Source organism: Primulina tabacum, chromosome 8, assembly GCF_025594145.1.
Source record: "Primulina tabacum isolate GXHZ01 chromosome 8, ASM2559414v2, whole genome shotgun sequence".
Classification (NCBI taxonomy): domain Eukaryota; kingdom Viridiplantae; phylum Streptophyta; class Magnoliopsida; order Lamiales; family Gesneriaceae; genus Primulina; species Primulina tabacum.
The window spans coordinates 7,750,996-7,763,629 of record NC_134557.1 but is presented as its reverse complement, the minus strand read 5'-3'; the positions used below and the strand labels follow the sequence as shown (position 1 = coordinate 7,763,629).

The following is a 12,634-nucleotide window of genomic DNA, read 5'->3' as shown; positions in this document are numbered from 1 at the left end:
ATAAATAAAAGAGACAATATTTTAGAAACAAAGTTATGGTAAATTAGATTACATGAATAAAATTCGAACGGACACTCATTCCCTGAACTATTTGGACATTTAAAGCCTTAAACATTTTCACACCATATTGACAAAAATGAAAACGTGAATTCTCGTCTATGTCCTTGTTTAAGTTGGTGGATTGCTTTCTTTCATTGTTCTTTTAGGAATTTTATATGCTCTAATTAATATGTGGCAAATTGATTTTTGTTTGTTTATCTTCTCAATCATCAAATTATGTGATTATATATAATATAGTATATTAAAAAAATATCTAATTAATATTTGACAATTAATATACATTGAATTTTGTTTGTTTATCTCATATCTTATTATTACATTATTGTTATTTATATATTTTTTAAAAAAACTGTACTTAATGTTTGAAAATTCATATATATTGAATTTTATTTGTTTCTCACTATCCTTAAATTATATTTTAATATTATATTAAAGAAATTTTTTTATATAATAGAGCGTGAATAATATATTAGTTGTGATATGTGATAACTTACGTGTCAAATTATGATTAAATTAAATTTAAAAAATTCAATACTCATTAATCGAATATTATTTAGTGTGGTTATTATTAATCGATTAATACTTCATGATTAATTGGTCTATTTTTATCAATAATTAATTGACTATATTGTTCTTTGAACTATGAATAGGTCTCTTGTGAGACGGTCTCACGAATCTTTATCTGTGAGAAGGATCAACCCTATTGATATTCACAATAAAAATTAATACTTTTAGCATAAAAAATAATATTTTTTCATGGATGACCCAAATAAGAGATTTGTCTCACAAAATACGACCCGTGAGACCGTCTCACACAAATTTTTGTCTTGAACTATTTGCCAAGTGTTCCGTGTGTTGCGTAATATCGGTTTCTATCCTCTCTTTTTTTTTTGTTTTTTTTTTTTTCCTTCGATTGCGGCAAGTCGGGTTTTGTCGCAAGGCATCTATTTTGATATTAGTTTGTTTTGTGAAAAAGTTTGTTTTTATGGGCTTTCTTGGTAATTTTCGTGTTTCTTCAAGGTTGTTAATGTCATCTTATGGGTTAGCTTAAATGAATAAATAATTTTCTCTCATTAATATCTTCAATTTAGTCCGCTAGAAATAGTCCAATAGTTAAGTTATTGGTGGTAGTCTGCTAGAAATATCCCAATAATGAGTGGTTTGAACATTGACAAAATTCATTATAATTTATTTTTATTTTTTTCATTTGTGATTGTCGTTATTAGTTTGCTATATCAAAATCTTATGATGTTCAAAACTGTGTAGATACAATGTCACATTCAATAAAGATTTATGATACATGTATATGATGTATTCAATGTGCTCAAACTTGCCCCACTGATGTATTAGAAATGATACGCTGGGACGAATGTAAAGCTAAACAAATCGCTTCCGCTCTAAGGATCAAAGACTGTGTTGGTTGTAAGCGATGTGAATCTGACCGATTTCTTGAGTGTTCGAGTTTATTTATCGTAAGAAACAGCCCATAGTGTCATATAGATATGATTTTATATCTTGTGTTTTGGTTTCTTTTGATTAACAAATATTATTAAAGATGATGTTATTCAAGTGTATTTAAATAGTATCTAAATTTGTAACCATATTTGCAATTGTTAGTCAAATGTTAGTTGCAAACGTGCACTTTTCTACTCACTATATATACACTAGAGTTGAACAAATCAGATATAATTTCACAAGGATATATTATGAGAAAATCATATTCTTTTCTTAAATAACAATATACAGCATAACTCTTTTCTAAAGAAATGTATAATATTCCTGTATGAATCTTCTGTACAACAGCCTGTATAAAATCAATCCTATGGGTACTAATGCCAGAGCAACAAAGTTTCAATCTAGTGCACAAAATACATCCACCTGAAGGCCGTAAATTTGTAATAGCAGGGAACTATGTCAAGAAAAGAAAGTTTTTAAAAAAAAATAGAGTTGCAGATAGTAAAAAGTACTTATCCAATATCATAAAAATGGTAGAACACCGAAGAATGCAACATGCAACAGTAAAGTTATGATGGCACTCGGTACTATCATCTTGTAAGGTTTGACGGATGCTGAATTATTGTCGTTAAATTGTCCGGCATTGAAAAATTCTGTTTTACCAGTACTGCCGGCGGTGGTAACGTTTACAGAAGACGAACCTGTTATAAGACGTGAAGTTCATTTAAAATGAGCTGTAAAGATGGTAAAGAGAGCTTCGAAAGTGTAGAGCAGAAAGAAACTTACAGTCATAATTCGCCCATCCAATCCTTTGGCCAGCCAAATCATATACAACAATCTTGTCTTTCAGGACCAAATCTGTACATGGGACCAAGAAAATTCATATAATGCATTATTTTTTGAAAGATTGGTAGGCAAACATACAAATGCAGAGTATTAGCGAGCAATAATTGTTCTTATCGTCCTGTGATGCAACGATCAAAATGTGGCAGTCACCTGCTATATGATTCAAAAACTAACCTGCAACTTTTGATGAATCAAAAGGCGTTTAACTGAACAATTGGTATCAAATCTGATATCATATGTTTTATTATCATGAATGGCAAAATCAAACAAAATTGTTGAGAATCAACAATTATCCTTATTTGTCATGTATCCTTCATCTACTGGCACACAATTGAGACATGACGCTTGATATGTAATACGATTTAAATTATTTGAGTTGCACAATTATCAATAACTAAAGTATTTAGTAATGCAACAATGGCATAGTGCTGTAGAGTGCATTGGTATTACACAAAATAATCGTTCAAGATGAATTTATACATATGTATTATATGCTTCATACCTCCTAAAATTGTCATTCCTTCACCCTGAAATTTCTGAACGCCAATGCACCACACTGCTGCACCACCCTGAACAAACAAGTATCACATCTAACAACATTAACAATCAAGAAACTCAGGTTCTTATTCGAGCAAGTAACTTGGGTGCGCAAGGTTTCTAGGAGCATGCAATGTTTACTTACAACAGAGTTCTGCTGCAAGAGGTAATCTTGAGGCCTTAGTATCATTGAGGCACCACCAGCGAAGTTTAAACTAACCAGAGGGAAAATATCTGAGATACTGGAATATAAACAAAAATTAGTTAGACTATGTGACAAGACAGACAAGCAAGGATTTTCATGTGAGAGAAACCTGGAGGTAGTTAGATAGCATTGGGTTCCCTTTGAAACAAGAGGGACGGACAGATTGTGATACAGTCTGTGTAATCTGCCAAGGAAAAATATGCCACATTTTGGACATCACATGGCGTATAAAATTTTGAAGATAATAATTACAAAAAGTGGTTTCTGAAACAGAAACTTACAGCAGTAACAAAAGGGTCATAAGCTTCTTTAGCAAGATAAGCCAGCGTTGTTCCTGAATCAATTATGGTTCCTCGGTTGGGTGATGATGCAAAAACGGAAGGATCGATGGGCAATGTTTGCCCATTTACTGAAATGCTTTGTAGATTTACATTGTAATGGGGCCTGAAATTTAAAACCACTTGAGAAATTGATTATTCTTAAATAAGAACCTACCCTTCACAAAAAAAGATATTTCAATGAGTCCAAAAAAAAAAGGTAAAATGAATCCATTATTTATAAACATGATTCCAGAATTGTCAGTCGTTTCAATTTTGACCTAAATCCCTTTTGATGAAGCTCTTTCAGTAAGTACCTATATGATATTGGAAGGTAGCAAAAATTGAATTTTTGAGATATTGACTATGAAATAAAGAAGCTAACCCTTCAAACATAAATCACGATGACTGATACTGATATAGGCAAAAGAATTAATAAAGTCTGCTGAAGATTCTTGGTAACTAACAGCCTCAAATGTTAGTAATAGAAATGTACATCAATCTAACAGTAGAATAAAATATGTAATTAATGCTTCATTTAAATGACATATTGGAAAAGGAAGAAGACCCTTAATAATTTATGAACAGGAAAAGTACTAACTGTGATGGAACTAGAGGAGTGTAAACAAGATTTGGCTCCACAATCTGCCCAAGCACCAAAATACCACCCCCACCGTTTTCTCCTTTTAAGCAATGGGAAAATGAATTTGGGGTAACTCCCTGTGATGAAAGTTGAGAGATTACGGATAAGCCATTTTGTCCAAAACCAAATATACCATCAACTGCCCTATCTGGCTTCGTAAGATCCCCGGTCTGTGATGTGCTACAGCTGAGTCGAAACATAACCGAGCAACACAACCATGTCAACCAAAAGTAATTTATATCCACCAAGAATGGTATATTGTAGATCAAAGAGAACTCACCCAAAAACAACAGCTGCTGAAGAATTCGACGTCAAAGAATCTCCAACTACTGTGTCCAAATATATTGAATCTGACACATAATATCCCGATGTGCCACTGCCAGTCACCATACTGGAATGTGTATCCACATTGGTTTTGGCCTGAACACCCGGAATCGGATGACTGTGCTCCTAAAGCACATCTTTGATCTGAACATGAGACTGGCGAAGCTGTGTTCGAGCTGGAAGGATCGAAAAACTCTAGCTGAATCTGTTAAAAAAGAAGTATTAGATTTCAATAAAATCATACACTATTTCTACACCTCCAAAAACAAAACAGAGAAATTTAAATTTAAAAAACGAAGATCAGCGTAAATGGAGGAAATATTTACTTGTAGTCCACTTGATGTGGGGCAACCAGCACACGGATTGCAACTGACCCATAGCACATCACTTCCAGTATCTATCTGTACATAGAATTCTTTTGGAGGAGTACCCAATTTAACTCTAGTAAAGTACAACCTAAAAACCAAGATTCACCAGCTCAATAAGTTCTTGAATCGTTAATTTTTCTCCAAATCAAATTCCTGAGTATCACCGAAGAGATTTAAAAAGAAAAGGCGAAAGAGAATGATCAAGAATTCAACAGAACCATAATCCAAGAAATTCTCGGAAACCAACGTCAATTCTTACACAATCATCATATAAACTAAACGGAATTAAATAACACGTATACTGTCGTAAGCAATAATGAAAACCCATCAATAAAAGATCAGAACTTTTACACAAATACATAAAAGAAGCAAATACTAAAACAATCTAGAAGAGGAAAAGGTATGTATATATGCATTTCAAAAGAAAGATAAAGGCAAGAATATAGATACATACCCCACAAGATAAGGATCATAGGTTCCTTCGACAGGGAAATCAACGACACCAAGAGGCTGTTGCTGCAAGAATCTGCCGTGTCTGACCCTGTCCCGGTTCCTGAGTTGACTCAGTTCAATTCCCTTGTGATTCGCTCTCTCAAGAGTCAACGTCACGCTCTTCCCTTCACCAACAACCGCCGCCGGCAACACAGCCACCGCCACCGCCACGGCCAACGCCAAAGGAAACCACGACAGCGTCATTCCCTATAAACACCCCTCCCCTTTCTGTTCTTTCTTTCTCGCCTTTTCTTTCACTTGAAGTAATACAACGGCTATATATGTACACGGATTTTTACGCAATTGTGTCGGGTGTGGCTATATAATCATGCATATGTATGTCTCTAAATACCTGTGTGTGTGTATATATATATATATATATGTATATGTGCGTGTTACGTGTATTGTGTGGATGCGTGTGAATCTTGGGAAAGAGAAGGAGAGGGAATGCGCGAGAGACGAAAGCCGATAGGAGAAGGTGTTAATTTGAAAATTAGATATATTTGCGCCAAACACGCGTTCTCGGGAAAATCCTCTGCTTTAAGTGATTGTGAGTTGTGCAGGAAGAGTTATACCTTGCTTTGACCAGATAAAATTTCGAAATTTTTTATAACAAAATAAAATCTATCTGGAGAAAGTAAAGAAAACTCTTTGAATATTAGTTGGATGTATTAAGTCGTTTTTGTGCTTCTAGATATTATATTAATATTCAAATTCAAAACTCCAGATATATAAGATTTTTCTAAAAATTAATTAAAATAATATTTAAATAATTATTTTAAATTTCTTTTACTTTTATAATAATTTTTTTAAGATAAGTTATATTGTCATTTAAGTTTATATAAGATTGGAACAAATATTACAGTTCAAATGGGATAAAATTAAAATAATTCTATATCTGAGTGAATTATCTAAATATATTTTTTTTATTAATACTAGCTATAAACAGCACACATATTGTGTGTGTTTAAATTAATATTATGTATTGAGTTTATATAATTTTTTTTAGTAATTTAAATTAAATGATTCAATGATTAAAAAATTTAAGGAAGATAATGAATTATAAAAAAAATATCAAGATATGGATAAAAAATTGGCAAAAAATTTGTGTTAGACGATCTCACGGGTAGTATTTTGTGAGACATATCTCTTATTTGGGTCATCCATGAAAAAGTATTACTTAAAAATATTACTTTTTATTGTCAATATCGGTAGGATTTACCCGTCTCACAGATAAAGATTCGTGAGACCGTCTCACAAAAAACTACTCTAAAAAATTTATGGTTTTGACCTCTTTGCTATTTAACAAAGAAAATGAACATATATTTTTCTATAATATATATGTAATTTGGTAATTTGACGCTGATATCATAATAACGAACAAAACGATTAGTATAAATATCTCAAGTTTGATATATAGTAATATGTCACGTCCCGGGACGGGGGTTGATCGACACTGGCGTTGCTCTCCAATTTACATTCGAAAACAACAAGCCTCAGAAGTACAAAATTCAGAAACCAATCTTTTATTCATAATACTGAATATTCATTGTCTGATACAAAGTCTAATAATAATGATTTACATCGGAAATGTAAAACCTATCAGAATAACGTCTTAACAGATGCAGCGGAAAACATAAACTAAAACTGAAAATAACATTCTTCTTCACCAGCCCCAGAATTGAGTCTGCTCTTCCACTTCTAGCAACTCTTCTTCGTTCTTATCTGATATGGGTTTGGTGGGTGAGTGATATGATTGTCACTCAGTAAGCGGGGGCGGGAATAACTCCCAGTTTTCGAAACCAATTATAAACAGAAACAGTAATCCGAATGATATACAGAAATTATTATTTTCAGAACAGAAATCAGTATTCAGAAATCAGCAATCAGAAATCAATATTCGGTAATCAGTAATCAGAAATTATCAAGCAAGCATTGAGCACGTTCGTGAATTTCATGATTAAACTGATATCAGTCCCCTATATGTTCTCTCCTCTAAGGGGTGAGGCCAGTAATCAGTAATCAGTAATGTTCAAACTATATATTCATACCATTAGTTCACTAAGTTTCAGTGCTTCAAAAATCAGATATCAGAAATCGAACATACAGAAAATTTGCTTTAAAACATAAATCATCAAGCTGGATTCAAGATATTTATACATAAGCCCACTTACCGTAATTTGCTGGAGAGTTTCGGTTGAAGTCTGGAAATATGCTTGCTCTCGCTACTGGTTTCTACTGCTCGAAAATAAGCAATCTCTTATCTCGAAAATTCAAGTGATAACTCAAGATTTGTGTAACACCAATTCAGAGGTTTGAGGTGTTATTTATAGGCAAAACTCTGACTGTTAGCCTCCCAATTAATAGCTATAATCTGTCATTAACAGCCTTTATTCCGTGTTAAATGCTTCAGTTACAAGTCATATGCTGAATTAGTAACTGTCTGATGGAATTCTATCTGCTGGAAAAATATCAACTTCTGAAATATTAGCTGATGCTGGAATTGTTAGCTTCTGCTGGAATTTCCCTTTGCTACTGAATATTGCTAGCTGCTGAAAAATACTAGCTGCTGTTAGAAATTCAGGTTCTCACATAATAGGTAAAAGCTTTTATGATAATTATGAAGGATGATAATGTTGCTAACCTAGAAAATTTATGTTATTAAAATTAAATAATTTACATATAAAATCTGCGAATCAGTAAATAAATATAAAAAAAATTGCTTATTTGAAAATAACAAAAATTATCATGTTTAAATAATTATTTCAACTTTATAAGCGTATAACACATGCAAAGTGGTACTTTTATTTTTATAAATTTTAATTTAGGACATGTTAAAATAATTTTTATTCAAATTTGTGTAGTATTTTTAGACAAAGTGTGTAGTCGACTATCAATAAATTATATGATTGTACGAAGCTCATTTGCTACAAGAAAAGACCTAAAATTTAAAAGGGTAAGCATAGTAAATCTATTATAATTTTTTAAAAGAAACCATGTATTATACTTTCATTGTAGGTAAGTCGTGACAATCGGATACTGAAATTTTTGTGCTGTGTTTATATTCCCCAAGGCCACAATTTAAGTCCCGTGTCTTCTAGCTTGCGGCCCCTTCCAACCTGATTGTCTCTTTTAAAGACTGTGAAACATGTCAATTCTGCGTATATTTATAATAAAAAGTAATAATTTTAACATAAAAATTAATATATTTTAATGAATGATCCAAATAAAATATACGTATCACAAAATTGATCTGTGATACATCTTACATGAGTTTTTATATTTCTTATAAATATATAAATTAATAATTTGTGCGACGTTAATTAAAAATATATAAGGCATTTTCACCAAATGCAGACTACAAAAAAAAAATTTTAACTAGTATGATTCATATGTAACAAAACATTTTATATTGCTTCTTAAAGAAATATATATAAAGATGATACCATTCCATATCAACAGAATTGCAGTGAATATTTTTCTCCCCCAATGTCATGACCAAAAATATGAAAGAAAACGTTATTTTTTACAACATGGCGTTGTATTTATTATGTCCTGTCAATTTATCTGGTTGGTTGTAATATTAGTTTAATGGTCATATATATTTTTTATGTCATGCGAATATTATCATTCGATATGTACTAAATAAATCCTCGAACTAAATAACGATATTACAAACCACGTTAATCAAGTAAATCACATTGACTAAACATTGTGTTTCAAAGTTGCCAAATGCTCAACTGGATATCATCGTTTTATATAATTCGTTTTTTTTTTTTTTGGTTTAGGTCATATGGCGTGAGCAACGAGATTTGCGACTGCAAATACCTAACTTGTTAGATTTGAATAATTAAAAGTCTTGTGCCTATTTTTACACCGTCGGACCTTTCAACTGGAGGCACTTCACATTCAAGGACCTATAATTAATTATTAATTAGATACTGATCATAAATTACGATCTATATATTGTTACGCACGCACTGCGTGACATAATTTAAAAGTGGATATATAAATTATTGATTTAGCTTAAATAAAATTGTTTTACATTCACATCTTTTCTTTTATATAAAAAAAATTGTTCATATTTCGTTTCCTTTTGAGAAGCTAATTAAAGCAGAACCCAACATTATTGATATGAGTAAAAACTTGTGTGAGACGGTCTCACATGTCGTATTTTGTGAGACGAATATCTTATTTGGGTCATCCATGAAAAAGTATTACTTTTTATCCTAAGAGTATTACTTTTTATTGTGAATATCGGTAGGGTTGACCCGTTTCACAGATAAAAATTCGTGAGATCGTCTCATAAGAAATCTATTCATAGACAGGAGAAGCCGTTCTTTTTAATTGTTTGGACTAGTAGATATTGTTGCTTTTTAAAAAAAATTTGCCCCGTGACTGCTGAGCACTTTAGCAAAACTTGGTGCCTGATCAATTATTCACGCTTTCACTTTTGATCCTGATACCCCATGGATGGGCCCATTACCCTTGGCCCATCCCTAGCTCAAAAGGAAGACAAGCCCATCAAGGGCCCATGTATTCTCCTATAAATACCAGGTTTGAGTGTTCAGTTATTGGATTCACTATATTATTTTCAGCAGCGCCCTTAGCTGCTCCCCAATATATCCTCAGTCTCTGACTTGAGCGTCGGAGGGGCTACGCCAGGATACCCTCCTGGCCCCTCCTAACGGTCTTATTTGTGATTTCAGGCCCAGGGTAATTTTGGAGCCCGTGTCTGGATTAGTGACGCTTGCGTGGATCGGACCCTAAATTTCCCGTAAGTATCACTTGGCGCCGTCTGTGGGAACTTTTGAGTTAAGACGTAGAGATGGTAGGGAGGAGAGGGAGTGGAAGAGCCACCTCAGCATCATCGCGTCCTCAGAGGGGACCCGAACCATCTCGCGCTGAGGCGGGACAGGAACAACCGCATCTTGAGACGAGACAAGAACAACCTCGTCAAGAGGCCAGAACTGAGCAGCCCATCCACGAGACGAGGGCCGAGCAAACCCGTCCCAATGAGAATGTGGGAAACTTGACCTTGGAACAGCTGGGCCAATTTATCACCCGAACAGTGGATGAGGCCATGAAGAGGAATCAAGAGTCTATGTTTGTAGAGGAACAAGCCGCCCATCAGGAGCGGGAGGAAAATGTTGAGGTCCATCATAGCAGGGTTGAAGAGACGCAACCCCTCCAGAGTGGGGAGATTAGTGAGATGGGAGAGATGTGGAAAGAGATAAGGAGGTTGAGGGAGCAGGTGGGAAGCAGGGCGCCGGTACCCAAGAGAGGAAGCCCTTTTTCACTAGCCATCTTGGAGGAAGGGCTTCCTCCGAATTTCCGACAATCAAACGTTGGAGAGTATGACGGACATACAGACCCTGAGGAACACTTGGGAAGATTTGAGAATGTGGCTCTGTTGCACCAATATTCGGACGGAGTCAGGTGCAGGGTGTTTCTGGGCACGTTGGTGAGGTCAGCCCAGCAATGGTTTAATACCCTGCAGCCCAACTCCATACAATCGTTCGAGGATTTCTCTGCAGCCTTCTTGCACCGATTTGCCAGCAGCAAGAGGCATCAAAAGAACTATTTGAGTTTGTTTGTGATGAAACAGCAAGAGGCTGAAACGTTGCGGGAGTTTGTCCAGCGCTTCAACACTGCAGCACTAGAAATACCATCGGCTACCCCTGACATCATGATAAGTGCCTTTACACAAGGACTAAGGGGAGGAGAGTTTTTTAAGTCGTTGGTCAAGAAGCCTCCGTTGAGCTATGATGATCTGTTGGCTCGAGCTGAGAAATATGTAAACTTGGAAGATGCCCAACGGTACAGAAGGATGGAGAGCCGGCCCGGAGGAAGTAGAGTTGAGGGAGCGGAGAAAGGAGGAAGGAAGAGGGGTGCGGGGGAAAGAGAGGAAGACAGAACTAGTAGTAGAAGACAATTCTCATCCCATGTTCCCCTAGATAGGAGTCGGGACGAGGTGATGGAGGTGAGGGAGCCCGCGGGGAGGTGGAAGAAGTCGCGAAGGGTTGGGTACAGTGCTAGATTATCTTCACGGGATAGACGAGAAGGATCCTCATTAAGGAGTCGACAAAGGTCTCTCTCGCCCCCTAGGCGTGGTCAAGGCCCTCCATGGATAAATCAGAGGATGGGTGAGCAGAGAGGGGAAGGTGGATGTCAAGATGTCCCTCAGGAGCTCGTGGAACCGAGGAGGGGAATGAATGAGGATAACCACCCTACGAGAGGAATGATTCATATGATCTCGGGGGGTGCTACTGATGGAGACTCTGGGCGAGCTCGGAAAGCACATGGGAGAAAATTGGAGAACTTTGAGATATATAGTGGTGCAGACTTACCACAAGACCCCGTCATCAGCTTTGGGCCTGAAGACCTCCGGGGCGTTGTGACTCCACATAACGATGCCTTGGTGGTGACGGCCACCATTGCCAATTATGATGTGGCAAGGATATTTATTGATAATGGAAGCTCCGTGAACGTCTTGTTCAAGAGCACGTTGGATCAAATGAAGATGAGAGGATTTGAGTTTGAGCCGGTATCCACCCCGCTGTATGGGTTTGCAGAACACGTCATCTTGCCTTTGGGTCAGATTGTTCTTCCCCTATCCTTGGGGACTGATCCTCGGCGGGTAACAAAGGTGATAGCCTTCACTGTAGTAGATACCCAGTCAGCGTATAGTGGAATTCTAGGACGACCAGCCCTGAAGGATTTTAGAGCAGTAGCTTCCAGTTATCATCAGAAGCTTAAGTTTCCTGTGGGAAGAGGAGTTGGAGTCCTGTGCGGGGACCAAAAAGTCGCACGTCGTTGTTATGAAAGAATCGTGAAGGAAGAAGAAAAGAGAAGTCACGAGCATTCGCATGGAAGCTTGAGCTCAGTCTTGCAGTTGTAGAGTCATTCGGAGAAGCTTCAAAATGGGTAACTTTGTCCTGTGGAGGTACAAGAGGAGCTGAGAGGAAAGTTGGAGAATGCGCTGGGTAAGGCTCTAAAGAGGCATGGGAACGCTTACCACCTTAGAGAACATCTTTACTTCATTTTTGATGTATTTCGTTCCTGAATTTGTCTTACGTTATCAGTTGATATTTAATAAAGCCAAGTTCTTATATTAAGTTCGTGGTTGTTCTTGTATTATGAGGATTATATGAATTTTATTTTACCTGCTTAGGCTGCGCCTAGTAGAGGAGAAGAGTGGGGGGGGAGAAAAGTTAAATTTTTCCTGCTAAGGCATCGCCTAGCAGAGGACTAGAGGCTGAGGTGGAGAATATTTATTTTCCTGCTAAGGCATCGCCTAGCAGAGGACTAGAGGCTGAGGTGGAGAATATTTATTTTCCTGCTAAGGCATCGCCTAGCAGAGGAGCAGAGTCGGCGATGAGAGGAG

At 36.1% G+C, this 12,634-nt stretch overlaps 1 pseudogene; it reads right to left on the bottom strand.

Annotated features, from left to right (window-relative positions):
* Window positions 1-1,762: 1,762 nt before the first annotated feature.
* On the bottom strand, window positions 1,763-5,708 carry LOC142553533 (aspartic proteinase 36-like; annotated as a pseudogene).
* Window positions 5,709-12,634: the final 6,926 nt, after the last annotated feature.